Here is a 13,491-nt window from a genome sequence, read left to right on the forward strand (position 1 = left end):
CAAGAGGTTGAGTTATTGTCCAAGGAACAAGGAGGTCAATGCTATCGAATGGCAGAGTAAATGGCAGAGGAGTAAGTATTATTTTTGAAATGTAGGAAAGGACTAGGTGGTAAAGACATTTAAAAGTCAAACAAGTTTATCCAAAGATCTAGGAAATAATGTAGAGGCACTGAAGTTTATTGAATAAGGTGGATTGTGTGGTTAGTTCTGTGATTTAAGATTATCAATTTGACAGTTATGAGTGGACAGTGGAGTCCAGGGGATACTAGAGTCAAAGATACCAATCCAAAAGCTATTGCAATAGTCCATGTATAATGTAATAGGGCATATACCAAGATAGTTACGTGGGAGGGAATGTGCAAGAAGTATTACAAACATCGAATCTATAATAGGACTTGGAAACAGAATAAATATTGCGGATAAGAGAGAATCATTGAATTGAGAATGACTTCTAAGTTCTGAGTCTGGAAAACTGGGAGGATGACGGTGTCTCTAATAATAATAGGTGAGTGAAGAAGAGAAGTGGGCTTGGGGAAAATGATAATGAGTTCAGCTTTGGACATGTATTGGTATCTTCCTGGAAATTTACTTTTCCTAATGCTGCTTGATTTATTTTTTTAAGCAAAAGCTTTATCCTATATCTGATAGAACAGAAGCATATGTGATATTCTACAGCTGCGTTCTCCTACCTCTCTAGCAAGAGGAGGTAGATGTTTACCACAATCCCTCTTCCAGGAACAAGACTTGCTGTCATAATTAACCAATTTATATTATTGTAGTTACTGAGTATATTGTTCTCCTGTTTCTACTTATTTAATTTCACATTAGTTTACACAAGACTTCTTACGTTTCTCTGGATTCCTTGTGTTTGTTATTGTATGTAACAAACCAATATTATATTACTTTCAATTGTCATAGTTTGTTCACCCATTCTCAAATTAGTAGATATAAAACTTTGTTTCCAGTTGTATTCTCTTTACTACCATAAAAGGGCAGATCTGAATATTTTGGTCAAGTAATATTTTGTATCTGTCTTTGATATCATTTGAACACATGATTAGTAGAAAGGAGGCTAGGTCTAAGGGTATAACAAACTTAGTGGTATTTTTCTCCAATTCCAAACTGTTTCCTAGTAAAATTGGACCAATTTAACACCTCCTCTGGAAGAGTGCCATTGAACTGTAGCTTCTCCAGTATTTGCTACTTCCATCTTTTCTCATGTTGTACATATAAGGTAAATTTTAAATTGAATTTATTTTATTACTAGTGATTGGGCATAATCTTTCCTATTATTATTGAATTTTTTAAAAAATTATTTGTTAATACACTTTGACAATTTGCTTTAATTCATATTGAAACCGCTTAAAAAATCAAGTGACATCGCTCAAGATAAATCTAGGGTTCTTTTTTAAAATTATGTATTTCTATTTCAACTCCTACAGAAAAAAAGACTAATTCCATAATAGGGTAGACTATATGTGGCCAAAATATTCCTCCTTAAAGAAAATGTCAACCAGAAATACTCATTCCAGTTTTTAATTCTGACTAGCCAGAGGCTCCCATTCTGGTTTCATAGTGTTTGTCATTAGTCATGATGTGCACTGGTTCCTCTCACAAGCCATTGCCCAAATTACCACTGAAGCCTCACTAAATCAATGCTAGCAGAGTCCAAGGGCCATGAAGACAACTCACATTCAAATAGTCTTAACACAACATTTTATTTTTCAAAATAATCTTCTCCAAATTCACTCATCTTAGCACATAGAGTTGGTCTTCTTTCACAGTGAGTATTTCTGTATATTCTGATGACAAATTTCATCAGGTGTCAATAAAGTAGCCTATGATATATTTCATAGCATTTTGAGTCCACAACTACCTTAATTAATGAGGAAACTGAGGCAAAAAGATGAGAAATTACCTACCAAAAGCCCCTTAGCTAATTATTGGCAAAGCTCAGGCCATGAGCCAGATCTCTTGACTCTTCAGTCCATTCTACTTTCCACTATGTCATATGTTCTACATTTCTTTCTCCTAGCTAAATGAAAGAATCAGAGTTAAATCATCCAGCCCAAATTAAACTCAAGAGAATATCCTAGAAAAAGCATCAGGGCTGCCAGCAGATTAAATGTAATTGAGAAATGTTTAACAGAATGAATAAAAATATAATGCAACATAGATACTGTTGCTTTTTAAATCACTATTTAGGCAGTAGGAATTAATTTCTTTTTTGAGTTTGATGTCATTGATTTAGACCAATCCCTTATAGGAAGAAAAATAATCTCAGAGTGAAAGGAACTTTACCTAGTAAAGTGACACAGTCTAGGTTTGATCCCAGATCCTCTAGCCCCAAATTCAGGATTTTTCCTGCTATAATACACTTTTTCTTTCAGAGGAAAAATGATTAGAATGTTATCTTTTACCAAATTGCCTTTCCTAAGGTCTCTGGAAGTTAGAGAATCTTAGCAATTTAAGTAGCAATATCTACTAAAGACAGACATTAGAATGAATGTTTTCCTTGACATCTCTCATAGAAAATAAAATAAGCTAAGCATTTTCTTAATTCTACCATCATGTTTTAATCCTTCTAGTTATAGTAGCAAATCTGTGTTATGCTACTTGGCTCATTTTGGTGGAGAATTAAAGTGCTATTATTTATAGGATGTTTTTAATATTCTGCCATTTTACAAGTTAGTCCTTCACATTTTTGGTTTTCACATTTATAGTCCTTGCCCAAGGGCAGTAAATATTATGGGTAATAAACAGAAAAGTTAAAGTCATAGAATACTCTGTATTTCCATAATAATTAGGCACAAAATTGTATTGTTGAAGGATATAGCTGATAGTGAACCATCCTCTAAAACAGGGGTTGGCAATCTTTTTGGCTGTGAGAGCCATAAATGCCACATATTTTACAATGTAATTTTGTGAGAGCCGTACAGTGCTCACAGTGCGTGCTCCTGTAACAGCGCCTGAAAAAAAATTGACTTTATGGCTCCTGAAGAAAGAGCCATATCTGGCCCTCAAAAAAGCCAGATATGGCTTGAGAGCCATTTGTTGCTGACCCCTGCTCTAAAACCTTACATGCTAGGTTAAGATAATGCTCCACATTTTAAAATTATTTTCCCTCTTTAATTTTTTTACATAGTTAGTAATAAATATCCTTCAAAAATATATTCCACTATTTAGAATTCTTATATAAGATATCCTTTTGTAATGAAAATCAGCTCCATTTTTTAGGATTTGTTTATATCTTTAAAAAAAATAAATTCTGAGAGACTTATGGTAAAGAACGCTACCCACATTCAGAGGAATAACTACAGGAGTGGAAACAGAAGAAAAACAACTGCTTGAACGCATGGATTGAGGAGGACATGATTGGGGATGTAGACTTGAAACGACCACACCAATGCAACTATCAACAATTTGGAAATAGGTCTTGATCAATGACACACGTTAAAACCAGTGGAAATACACATCAGCCATGGGGGTGGGGAGAGCTTGGAGGGTGAAGGGGAAAGTAAGAGCATGAATTATGTAACCATGTTAACTTTTCTAAAAAAATAAATATTAATAAATGTTTAAAAAAAAGAAACAAAATTTCTGATCTTTAGAAAATTCTTCCTAAATGTTTGTTAATGGGATTTTAGTATTTAAAAAGGATTAGAGGTTATAATCTAATAAATGACCTAATGAGGTACATAAAATAATGCCATGAGGTTGAAATTTTCTTTGAAATTAAGAGCATTTAAGCATGGGCTAGATAATGTTTTTCAAGGATGCTGAATAGTAGATTAATGTATTAGACAAGAGACGGACTACATCACTTATAAAGTCCCTTTAAAATTGAAGCATCTAAAAGGCTAAGAAAATTTAAGGCAAAACTTAGTGTTTAAGCCAATTCTAAGTAGTTCAAAATATCAATAACTGCCCTTCTTCCCCTACAAAGAGAAACAATAGGTCATTCCCCCAACTGAGACTGGATATTAGTATGACATGTATTAAATCAGCTTTTTTTTTTCTTCTTTTTTTAGAATTTGAAAGTAGCTCTCTGTGATGGAAGGCCATAGCAGTGAACTTGCTGAGGGAGCTATTTAAATCTTGTGGTGACAGTGTTTCAATGTAAATTACTCAGTATTAACTTGGTTAATTTTACTTTAGTGTAGGCAGTCATAAATTAATTATAAGGTAGAGTATAACTACTACTTTCTAGAGGGATTCATAATAATTTGAACAAAAATTTGAGTCTCTTTGATGGGAAAATCCACTTATTTTTGCTTTTTTTAGTCTTTGTGGTCTTAGGCTTCACGATTTCTAATTTAAATTCAAAGATGAATAAATGAAATTTTAAAAAAGAAATTTTTACAAAAACTCTGTCCACAATCCTCCAGTTGCTCTTTTATGATAACCTAGAAAACATACGGTTTGTAATGTTCTTTGACTATGATGATAGAACTCCTGATATCCAATTAATTCTTTCATTTTACACTAGCTTTCCCATAATGCTTTGGATTTAGAAAGCAGTATTGACCAGTTCCCACACCCTCCCTCATACATCAAACATTCCTTATTATCAGAAGAATATATTTGCTCCTTGTTTTCCTGGAAGCAAGAGGGATGTCTTTCATGAATCCAGTTGACCAGGAATGGAAAGTGATTCACAGGGGAGGAAATAAGCATTTATTAAGCACCTACCACGTGCCAAGGACTATGCTAAGTGCTTTCTATTATCCCAATGGATCCCCACAATAACCCTATGATTTAGGTGCTATTTTTATCCTCTTTTTCAAATTGAGAAAGCTATAAGAAGCTAAATGACTTTTCCAGGGTCACACAGATATCATCTTAGACTAGATCTTGGAAATTTACCTCTTAATACTTGAAAACCACACAGCAGATGCCATTCATCCTTTCTTTCTAATTCAAAAGTGTAAGACTCTGCAAAGCATGAACCAGCACTTGGAGACTGTGCCAAAGGAGAAAAGAGTCTTCCAACAGGGACTGATGAAACCTCCTCTGGGCCAAGAAAACTTGCCTACTGAAGCTAGAACCACAGGTATGTGTAACAGTTGCTGAAGCTGGCATTGATGTTCTTTGAGATACTAGAAGCCCATGTTGCTACCATAAGAAGAATTCATCATTTAGATTCTAGTGTGAAAAATAAGTTTTAGGATAGGACTTTGACAAAAATGAATGTATTGGTGGCAGAGACAGAACAACTGAGAGAAAACATGCTGAAGTGTTGAAAACAACAAAAGGGAATTTCCCCTATCACCAGTATTTTTTGGAGGTTATCTTTAAAAAACAAAAATAGTAACCTCCCCTTTCATTTTCCACTTTCAAACTCAGGACTAGCTGACTCTTGATACCAAGTGATCTCTGACTATTTTATTTCTATTTTCTTATGTGTATAGCTGATATCCATTCATACACAAATATAAAAGAAAAGATGTAGGATTTCTTGCTAATTGTATTCATGAAATATCTTTCTACTAAAACTAAAAAAAATAGTTTTGTTTAGGATTGATAATGACCAAAGCTGATTTTACATCCTTTTTTGTGCAAATGGAATAAAAAAGTATTAATATGAAGATTAATGTATTTATTTGTTCCCCACTGACTCTACCTGGACAAGACAAGAAACTAGTTGTATGACTACTTATGACAATTACCCTACTTGCAACAGACCATCCAAAATAATGAAAATCTTTTTAAAGGAAAATCCTCAGAATTAAGAAAGCTACATGAATCTGACATTACCTGTACTGCTTGTGTAATTGTCACAAGGGTCATCATCAGCCTCTTAGTCCCTGAATGAGAAGAAAGGCTGAGTAGGTCAATAGTTGGCCTTGGCAGCTCTAAATGGATAGTCATGGAGGAAGAAAGGAACTAAAAGCAAATGAGACAAAGGCAAAAAGAACAAGAAAGCGGTGCAGATGGTAGAAAGTGGTGCCAATAATTGCTTCAGACTACACCCAGGCCTACTAGGGCCATAATTGTCCTCTCATATTTTTTGTAAATCATAATAGGCAGCTCTGGACAAATGGTAATTATAAGCCCTTGTGTCATCTGTTCAGTAGAGGCTACATTTTATTAAATAGAAATGAAGCATTATGTTTCTGCAGTTCCAATGTCGACCTTTGTACCTTAGCACCCACTTACTCACACAGGAAAAAGATTCACTTTATAAATATACTAACTTTATCGAGGTTTATAATCCTTCCTTGTAGCAGATGACTTTACTACACAATGTAAAGTATGAAGTAATTAACAATTGAACCCAATCGTTTTTGAAAGTAATTTTGCTGGTGAATTAATGAGCAGTCATGTGTTGAAATAAAATCGACTTTATTATAATTATCTCCATTGTTATTCATTTTAAAACAAAACTCATCATTTCCAAAAATAAACTAATACTAGTCTTTGTTTCAAAATATTATATAATCAGGATTTTTTATTAAGGTTTATACTGTTATCTGATTTTTATGTCTGTCCCTTGCATATCAGTTTCTATTCTTTATTCACTTGTTTTAAGACTTTTATTATTATGAAATTAATAAAATCAGTCCACCTAAACATTACTCTATATAAAGAAGAACAGAAAAAGGGAGCAGCATATAAATTTATAAATCTCTACTCTGTACAGTGATTATGGGATCTCTTCTTTTAGAATGTCATCTTCTTTAGGGCAGTAACTTATTTTACTTCTCATTACCTCAGAGCTAAGCGTACTTCCTGGCATATAGTAAGTGTTAATAAATCCTTCTTTACTATTGTGTAAAAGAAACAAAGACCGAAAAACAGAATGTACCATATCCATTTAAAACAAGACATTTGCTGCATTCTATCTATTTTCTTATAAGGACTACCTTGTAATATCCAAAACAGAATAGGTAACTCTGGACAAATGGTGATTATAAGACCTTTTGGTATCTATTCAGTAGGAGGTAGAGCCCAGTAAAAGGGCACCAAACAATTGCTTTTCAAAAATGGTATGGTGAGAGATTGGAGTATGATAGGGAACAGATACAACCCAGGAGAACGCTCCCAATATTCCCCTTCAAATGACTTTATTTAAACGGTTGTTTATATTTAATTAAATATTTCCTCATATAAAATTTTTAAAAATCATCGTTACAGTTTCCCTCATTATCTCCTATTCCTACCCCCTCCTTGTGAAAGCAAGCAATATAATTTTTATCATACACGTGAGGTCATACAAAACATATTTCCATATTACATATTGTATTTAATTATTAATCTTTTCTAAACCATGCCATTTAATGTAGTCCAGACCATTATGTGATTTTAAAGGTGAACAAAAGTTAGTGTAGTCACAATGGTACAGAAACCTAATGTGCCAGATAATAGACTAAAACCATGATATATAAGTTCTATAAGAGGCATTCAAATTCTGAATATCTAAAGATAAAAGTGATGACACAATAGTTACAAAATGAAACAGACAAAATAAAAAATGAAGGAAATAGAAAAAAATATGTTTCAGTCTACATTCAAAATTCATCAATTTTCTATTTGGAGAGTGGATAGAATTTTTCATCATATACCACTGTGCATGGTACAAATTATTAGCATTTATTCATTAAAATATACTATTCACTTAGCAAAGGTTGCAGAGAGGATAATGTTCTGGTCTTGGAGTCAGGGACCTGATACAAATGATACCTCTGACATTTATTAACTACCTGACACTAAAACAAGTGACTTCAACTCTCTTTGCCTTGAGCAAGTCCTTAGGAATATCTCATACACTAAGCCTAAGATAGACAAGTTTTTATGTACTGTTGTCATTTGCATTTAAAATTAGAATATTTTAATCCTATTGTCGTCCTAGAGGAAGGTTGGGGATATGTGGATAGAATTTTTCATGTTTTCAGTGCAAACCATTAATTGAATTACTTTTGTAAATTAATTAGAAAGAAGAGAATTACTATTGTGTCATCACTTTTATCTTTAGATATTCAGAATTTGAATGCTTCTTATAGAACTTATATATCATGGTTTTAGTCTATTATCTGGCACATTAGGTTTCTGTACCATTGTGACTACACTAACTTTGGCTTTTGTTCACCTTTAAAATCACATAATGGTCTGGACTACATTAAATGGCATGGTTTAGAAAAGATTAAAAATTAAATCCAATTTTTTTCCTGGGTTTGTGTTTTCAGGAGGGTGATTTGTTAGCACTCATTATAGGATAGATTTTTAAATAACCATCACTCTTTGATAGGCTAATAGAGCCTATGAACCTCTTTCCAGAATCTCAGAATCATATTTTCAAAAGCACAAAATATTTGGCTTTACCAAATAAACCAATTATATTAAAATTCTTTCTCTCTCTTTCTTCTCTTTCTTGTCTCTCTCTCTCTCTCTCTCTCTCTCTTTCTCTCTTTCTCTGTATGTGTATTTGAGAGAGAGACACACACACAGATATACACATGTTCATCCCAGGTTAAAAACCCTTAATAAATTGGTCATGTCAACTTATTTGCCCTAGAAGAAAGCAGCACTGGAATTCTAATAAGAAAGAATTATACTAGAAATCAAAATATTTGGATTTTAGGCTTAAATTTACCACTAACAATCTATGTGACATTAAGAAAATCACAAATCACACCTTTATACAATAATTTACTCATGTATCTACTGAAAACTTGGAGTAGAAGTCCTCCAAGGTCCCTAATGCCTCCAATATTTGTAGTTTCTAAGATTCTTTTAACAGATTAAAGAAAATAAATCTTTCCTCCCTGACATTTTATTTCTGATTCTTTTTTTCATTCATATGCTTCTCTTAACCCTCCTTTACACTCAAATGAAATCAATAACTGCCTCACGTGAGTAGTTTTATATATCTTAAATAGACATCTTGTCCCAGATAAAAGGGGCAATATGATCTTTGTAGGGGAGGTAGAGGAAAATAAAATGACTGAATAATTTTTATTCCCCATTAAAGATAGGTAGGGATATAATGAATAGATATCCTAGGAACATTTGAGTCCAGGGAAGGATATGAGTAAGGGATATTATATAAGTAAGTATAAGTTTGATTCTAATTGACGTTATTTTCCCTCACTAGGTCTATGGAAATCAGTTTTGATTGTCTTTGGAGGTGATAGTGTCTTCCTATATATGGAATCCATAGTATATATATCTTGATGGTAAGCGTAGACTTTTAGTTATAATAACTGATTTCCAGATTCAAGATTTCAGAACATGTCAATATATTTTAAGGAACAAATTATTTCTGTTGGTTGTTTTTCTTTTCCCTAATTAATCCTTAGAAACAGATTTTTTTGTGCTTGGCAGCAGTATGTCAGTCAATGCATGAAATAATGAACATATAGTTAAGTTCTTCTTTAATCCATTTATTTCATTAAATATTTATTGAACTCTGGTAATAAAGATACAATGAAGAAAATTAGTTTTCTCTGCCAATGCGGAGTTTAGAGCCTAGTAGGGAAGGGTAAACATTATACAAAAATCACTACAGTAGAAAATGTTATAAATACTATTATGAGCACTGTAAATTACTAAGTAATTAAGTAAAAATGATTTTTATATTGTAAGAAAGTCTAGCTGTGATGTTTATAGAAATGGAAAAAAGTATTAGGGAGAAAGAGGGAGGGAAAGAAAGTCCATGATAAGCATTGTTGAATGGTGAATAGAGATCTGGCCTCAGACAAAAGAAGGCCTATTATCAAGAAATACAACTGACACATGCTTATTGTATGACCATAGACAAGTCACTTACTCAATGTGTCAGACTATTTTCTAGGATTATAATTTGATAATTTTATTTGTAATAATAAAGGGAATTTCTCAACAGGTATCATTACACTAAAAATCCATTATACTAGATTAATATCTATATTATCTATCTAAGGAGAATGTTAATGCTTTTTAATTTATAAGAATTATATTTTCTTTTATTTTTCATAGGTGTAAAAAATGAGAAGTGGCCAAAGATATATATGTGTGTGTGTGTGTGTGTGTGTGTGTGTGTGTGTGTGTGTGTGTGTGTATATAGGATGAAAAATATGGGAAATGGATAAAAGTACAGACATTGATTTAGAATGTCATTTCTTAGAGAAATTAATCTGATATAAAACAATTATCACAGAGGTACAAAGAGACCTCTCATTGTTTTAACTAGGAAACACCACATCTCTTTGCAAAGCAAAGAACCATAAAAATGAAAGGCAAAACCAATTTTGCATATAAGCTTATTTGCAAAATATTCTAGAGGAAGATGATGAACAGTTATAAGCAGTATTGCTTCATGAAACAATGAAAAGCAGTAGAGGGGAAAATGAATTTGCAGAAAGATTAGTGTGAGTCTTTACCACATCTGATTATCTTAGTTTCATTTGTATATGAAACTGGAAGGAAGAAAGGAAAGAATAAAATGGAATGTAGCAATTCTGCAAAATCTCACTAATGACCTAATCATTTTTAAAGATTATTGACAGTTGAATCCCTGTTTTGGAATTTAGCATTTAATAATCTCATATTTCATATGAGGAAGCAAAATAACACTATAAAAATAAAATTGGGAATAGAAAGCACATCTATCAAAATATATATAAAATAAATTTGTATTGGAAGGCTTCTATTTTAAAGACACTCAAGGATTAATTTGTAATATATCTTTATCGGGATACCATTTTAAAAGTATATGACAAAGTTATGTATTAAAATATTAAACAATAAAAATTTTGCAACTATGAACATATTTTCCTACTTTCTCATCTCTATAAATATTTTCTGAGAATGATTTCTGACCATGTCAATGGTATCTTCTTAAAAATATGAGCAGGGAAAAAATCAGTCTTTCATATATAATTCTTTAAAGTGGATAATAATTTAACATTTCCACAACTGACATAGATGTAGAGAATATAAGATCTCACTGCTTTGCACATTTGCTTTTTAGCATTTATTGATTGTTAAAATTAATTTAACTTTAGAGAGTAAAACAGCCTTAAAAAATGTCTTCTCCAGCAAATCCCTCCTATGCATGTATTAAGATCATATAAGTTTCCTTGCTTGATATTACTTAAGAACTTTGTTAATACTTTTCTAATCATCCAATTTAACCAAAACCTCAAAGAGGGAGACATGTTAGGCACAGATGTAGACCCCTGTCATAGAAGATAAGCTGCATAAGGTACAAGTTCCTTTCACTGGCAAAGCTATTTGAAGACAATACTGTACTGATTACATAACATCTTTCCATATTTTAGGACCTTTCAGAGGCTTCATATCCACAAAAAAGAGGGAGTCCTTGAAATACATATGGAAAAAGGAAAGAAAAAAAAAGATTAAGAATGCATATTATCCAGATTCTGCTTTACAATTAGATAGGGAACTCATTGTATAAATTCTTCATACATATTTCTTGGACAGATACTATATATATGGTTTGTAATCTTGACACAGAATAGTGGGTAGAATTGAATTGAGGGCATTGTGCATCATTTTGAGTGTTTCTAAGTTACTCTCTATCACCAAAGCCTTACTTGTCCTTATAGCAATGATTTCCAAGAAATAGACCAAATCAGAATAAGAAAAAACAAACAAACAAACAAACCAAAAAAAACAAACAAAAAAAAAACCAGGTGATCCAAAAGCAAATGGGAAAATACATGGTAGACAAAAAGTGTTCTCTGGCATATCACTCATAATGACTTCCATTTAAGAATTAGTTTAAAAGACATTATGAAAGATATATGTGACTAAAAAATGATTTGGGTTCTTCCTGTGTGAGAAGTGAAACTGGTCGAAGTCCTGCACTGATATCCATAAAACATTAAAAGATGGGGCGGGAAATTGCAACTAGGTGGGTAGATCCCTTAGTGAAAATTCACAGGAGGATAGAGACAAGGATTACATAAAATCGATGATTTTCATCATTGCTCTTTTTTGCTGGTGAAGGAAATTGCCATGCCAGCAAGATTACAAATTCATTATATGAGGTTTCCTAATCTTTTCGTATATAGAATTTGCTTCTAGCGTATAATTTTGTTCTCTTGATCAGGTCTTTCTATGAATTTTTACAGGCTATTTTTATCCAAAGTTAGATGTTGCAGAGTTAATATCATTAAATTCCAAAGTCTGATTCATTCAACAAGTTTGAGCTTCTTCAGAATTACTATACATTTTTTGGTGTCAACTTAATTTTATACCAGTATCATAAATATTTCCAGTTCTATAAACTAATTTGCATTACTCAGATATGTATTTGACAATTAATAAGTTTTTCATTGAGTCCATATAGATATCACATGAGGATTTTTTCCTCATTCCATTTATTTTATCTTAGCCATTTTTTAGGTTCAACAGAGATAAGTAAAAACCTGTTACATTTGATGAATCTAATAATGGGTACCTATTGTCAGTTTTTACTACTGTTATATGAATAGTACTTTAGTTCTTGAAATATTTTTGCAAATTTTAAACATTTTTATTTTGGAAAGTTATATAAGAGGGAAAACTAGATATTTAAGGTATCATCTCCAGGAATTTGATTAGCTCGATTCCAAATTTAAAATAGACCTAAGTCAGGAAGACTTTTATGGAAGTTTATTTACAATTAGGAAGGTTGAAGGTAGGTAAATATAGAGAGTCTCTGGCCAGGACCAGAGGTCCAGACCAGCTGAGAATTTAGAGGAGTGCAGAGGTTAATTAAACAAGGTTACAAGCCACAAGGCCTTTTACAATTAGAGAGGCAAGAGAGGCCTCCTTGTGGGTATAGACTCCAGAAACACCAAGGGAGGAGAAAGGAAGTCAGCCTAACTTACTCACATGACAACTCAGAGGGAAGCCACCTGAGGTCTCAGCAGAGATCCTTCAACAACAAGTTCAAAGCGCCAACTGCCTTCACAGGAAGTTACCATCATATTTTAAAAGATAACAGCTTTTTCATTACTTCCTGCATCCACCTTCAATTCCAAGTGGACAAATGGCAGCCTCAACACTGTTTTGGACTGCCCAAAGGGCAGTCCCTTGTTCTTGATTTGTTACTTATTGTCACATGTGGGTAACTGATCTTTCCCTCCCTACTAAGTTGGGTGGGGTGACATTATTTCTGATGGCTAGAGTCTAACAATGAATGAGGGTGAGCTAATTCCATTTACACAGTTAGAACATCAACACTGTCTACATCTGGCTAAAAATTTGTAAATATTTCTTTAGCTTTATTGGAGTATCAACATAAGTTAATTAAAAGAATGGGGGGAGGAGAAAAAAAATTCTTTTCCTTAAGGGACACAACAAGTTCAATCAATTTGTATCCCAAGAAGAAAAGAAGATATTGGCAAATATTAAAAATTGTTATTATCAACAGGCTAACTACTAGAAGTTTACATAGAGGGAACAGGGACAAATTGTATAGGATGAAATGTCAAGTGAGATATATATGTATGTAGGTATGTATGTATAAATATATATAGAAAACTAGGGGGGAAGGTAATA

This window comes from Gracilinanus agilis, chromosome 6 (assembly GCF_016433145.1).
Source record: "Gracilinanus agilis isolate LMUSP501 chromosome 6, AgileGrace, whole genome shotgun sequence".
Lineage (NCBI taxonomy): Eukaryota > Metazoa > Chordata > Mammalia > Didelphimorphia > Didelphidae > Gracilinanus > Gracilinanus agilis.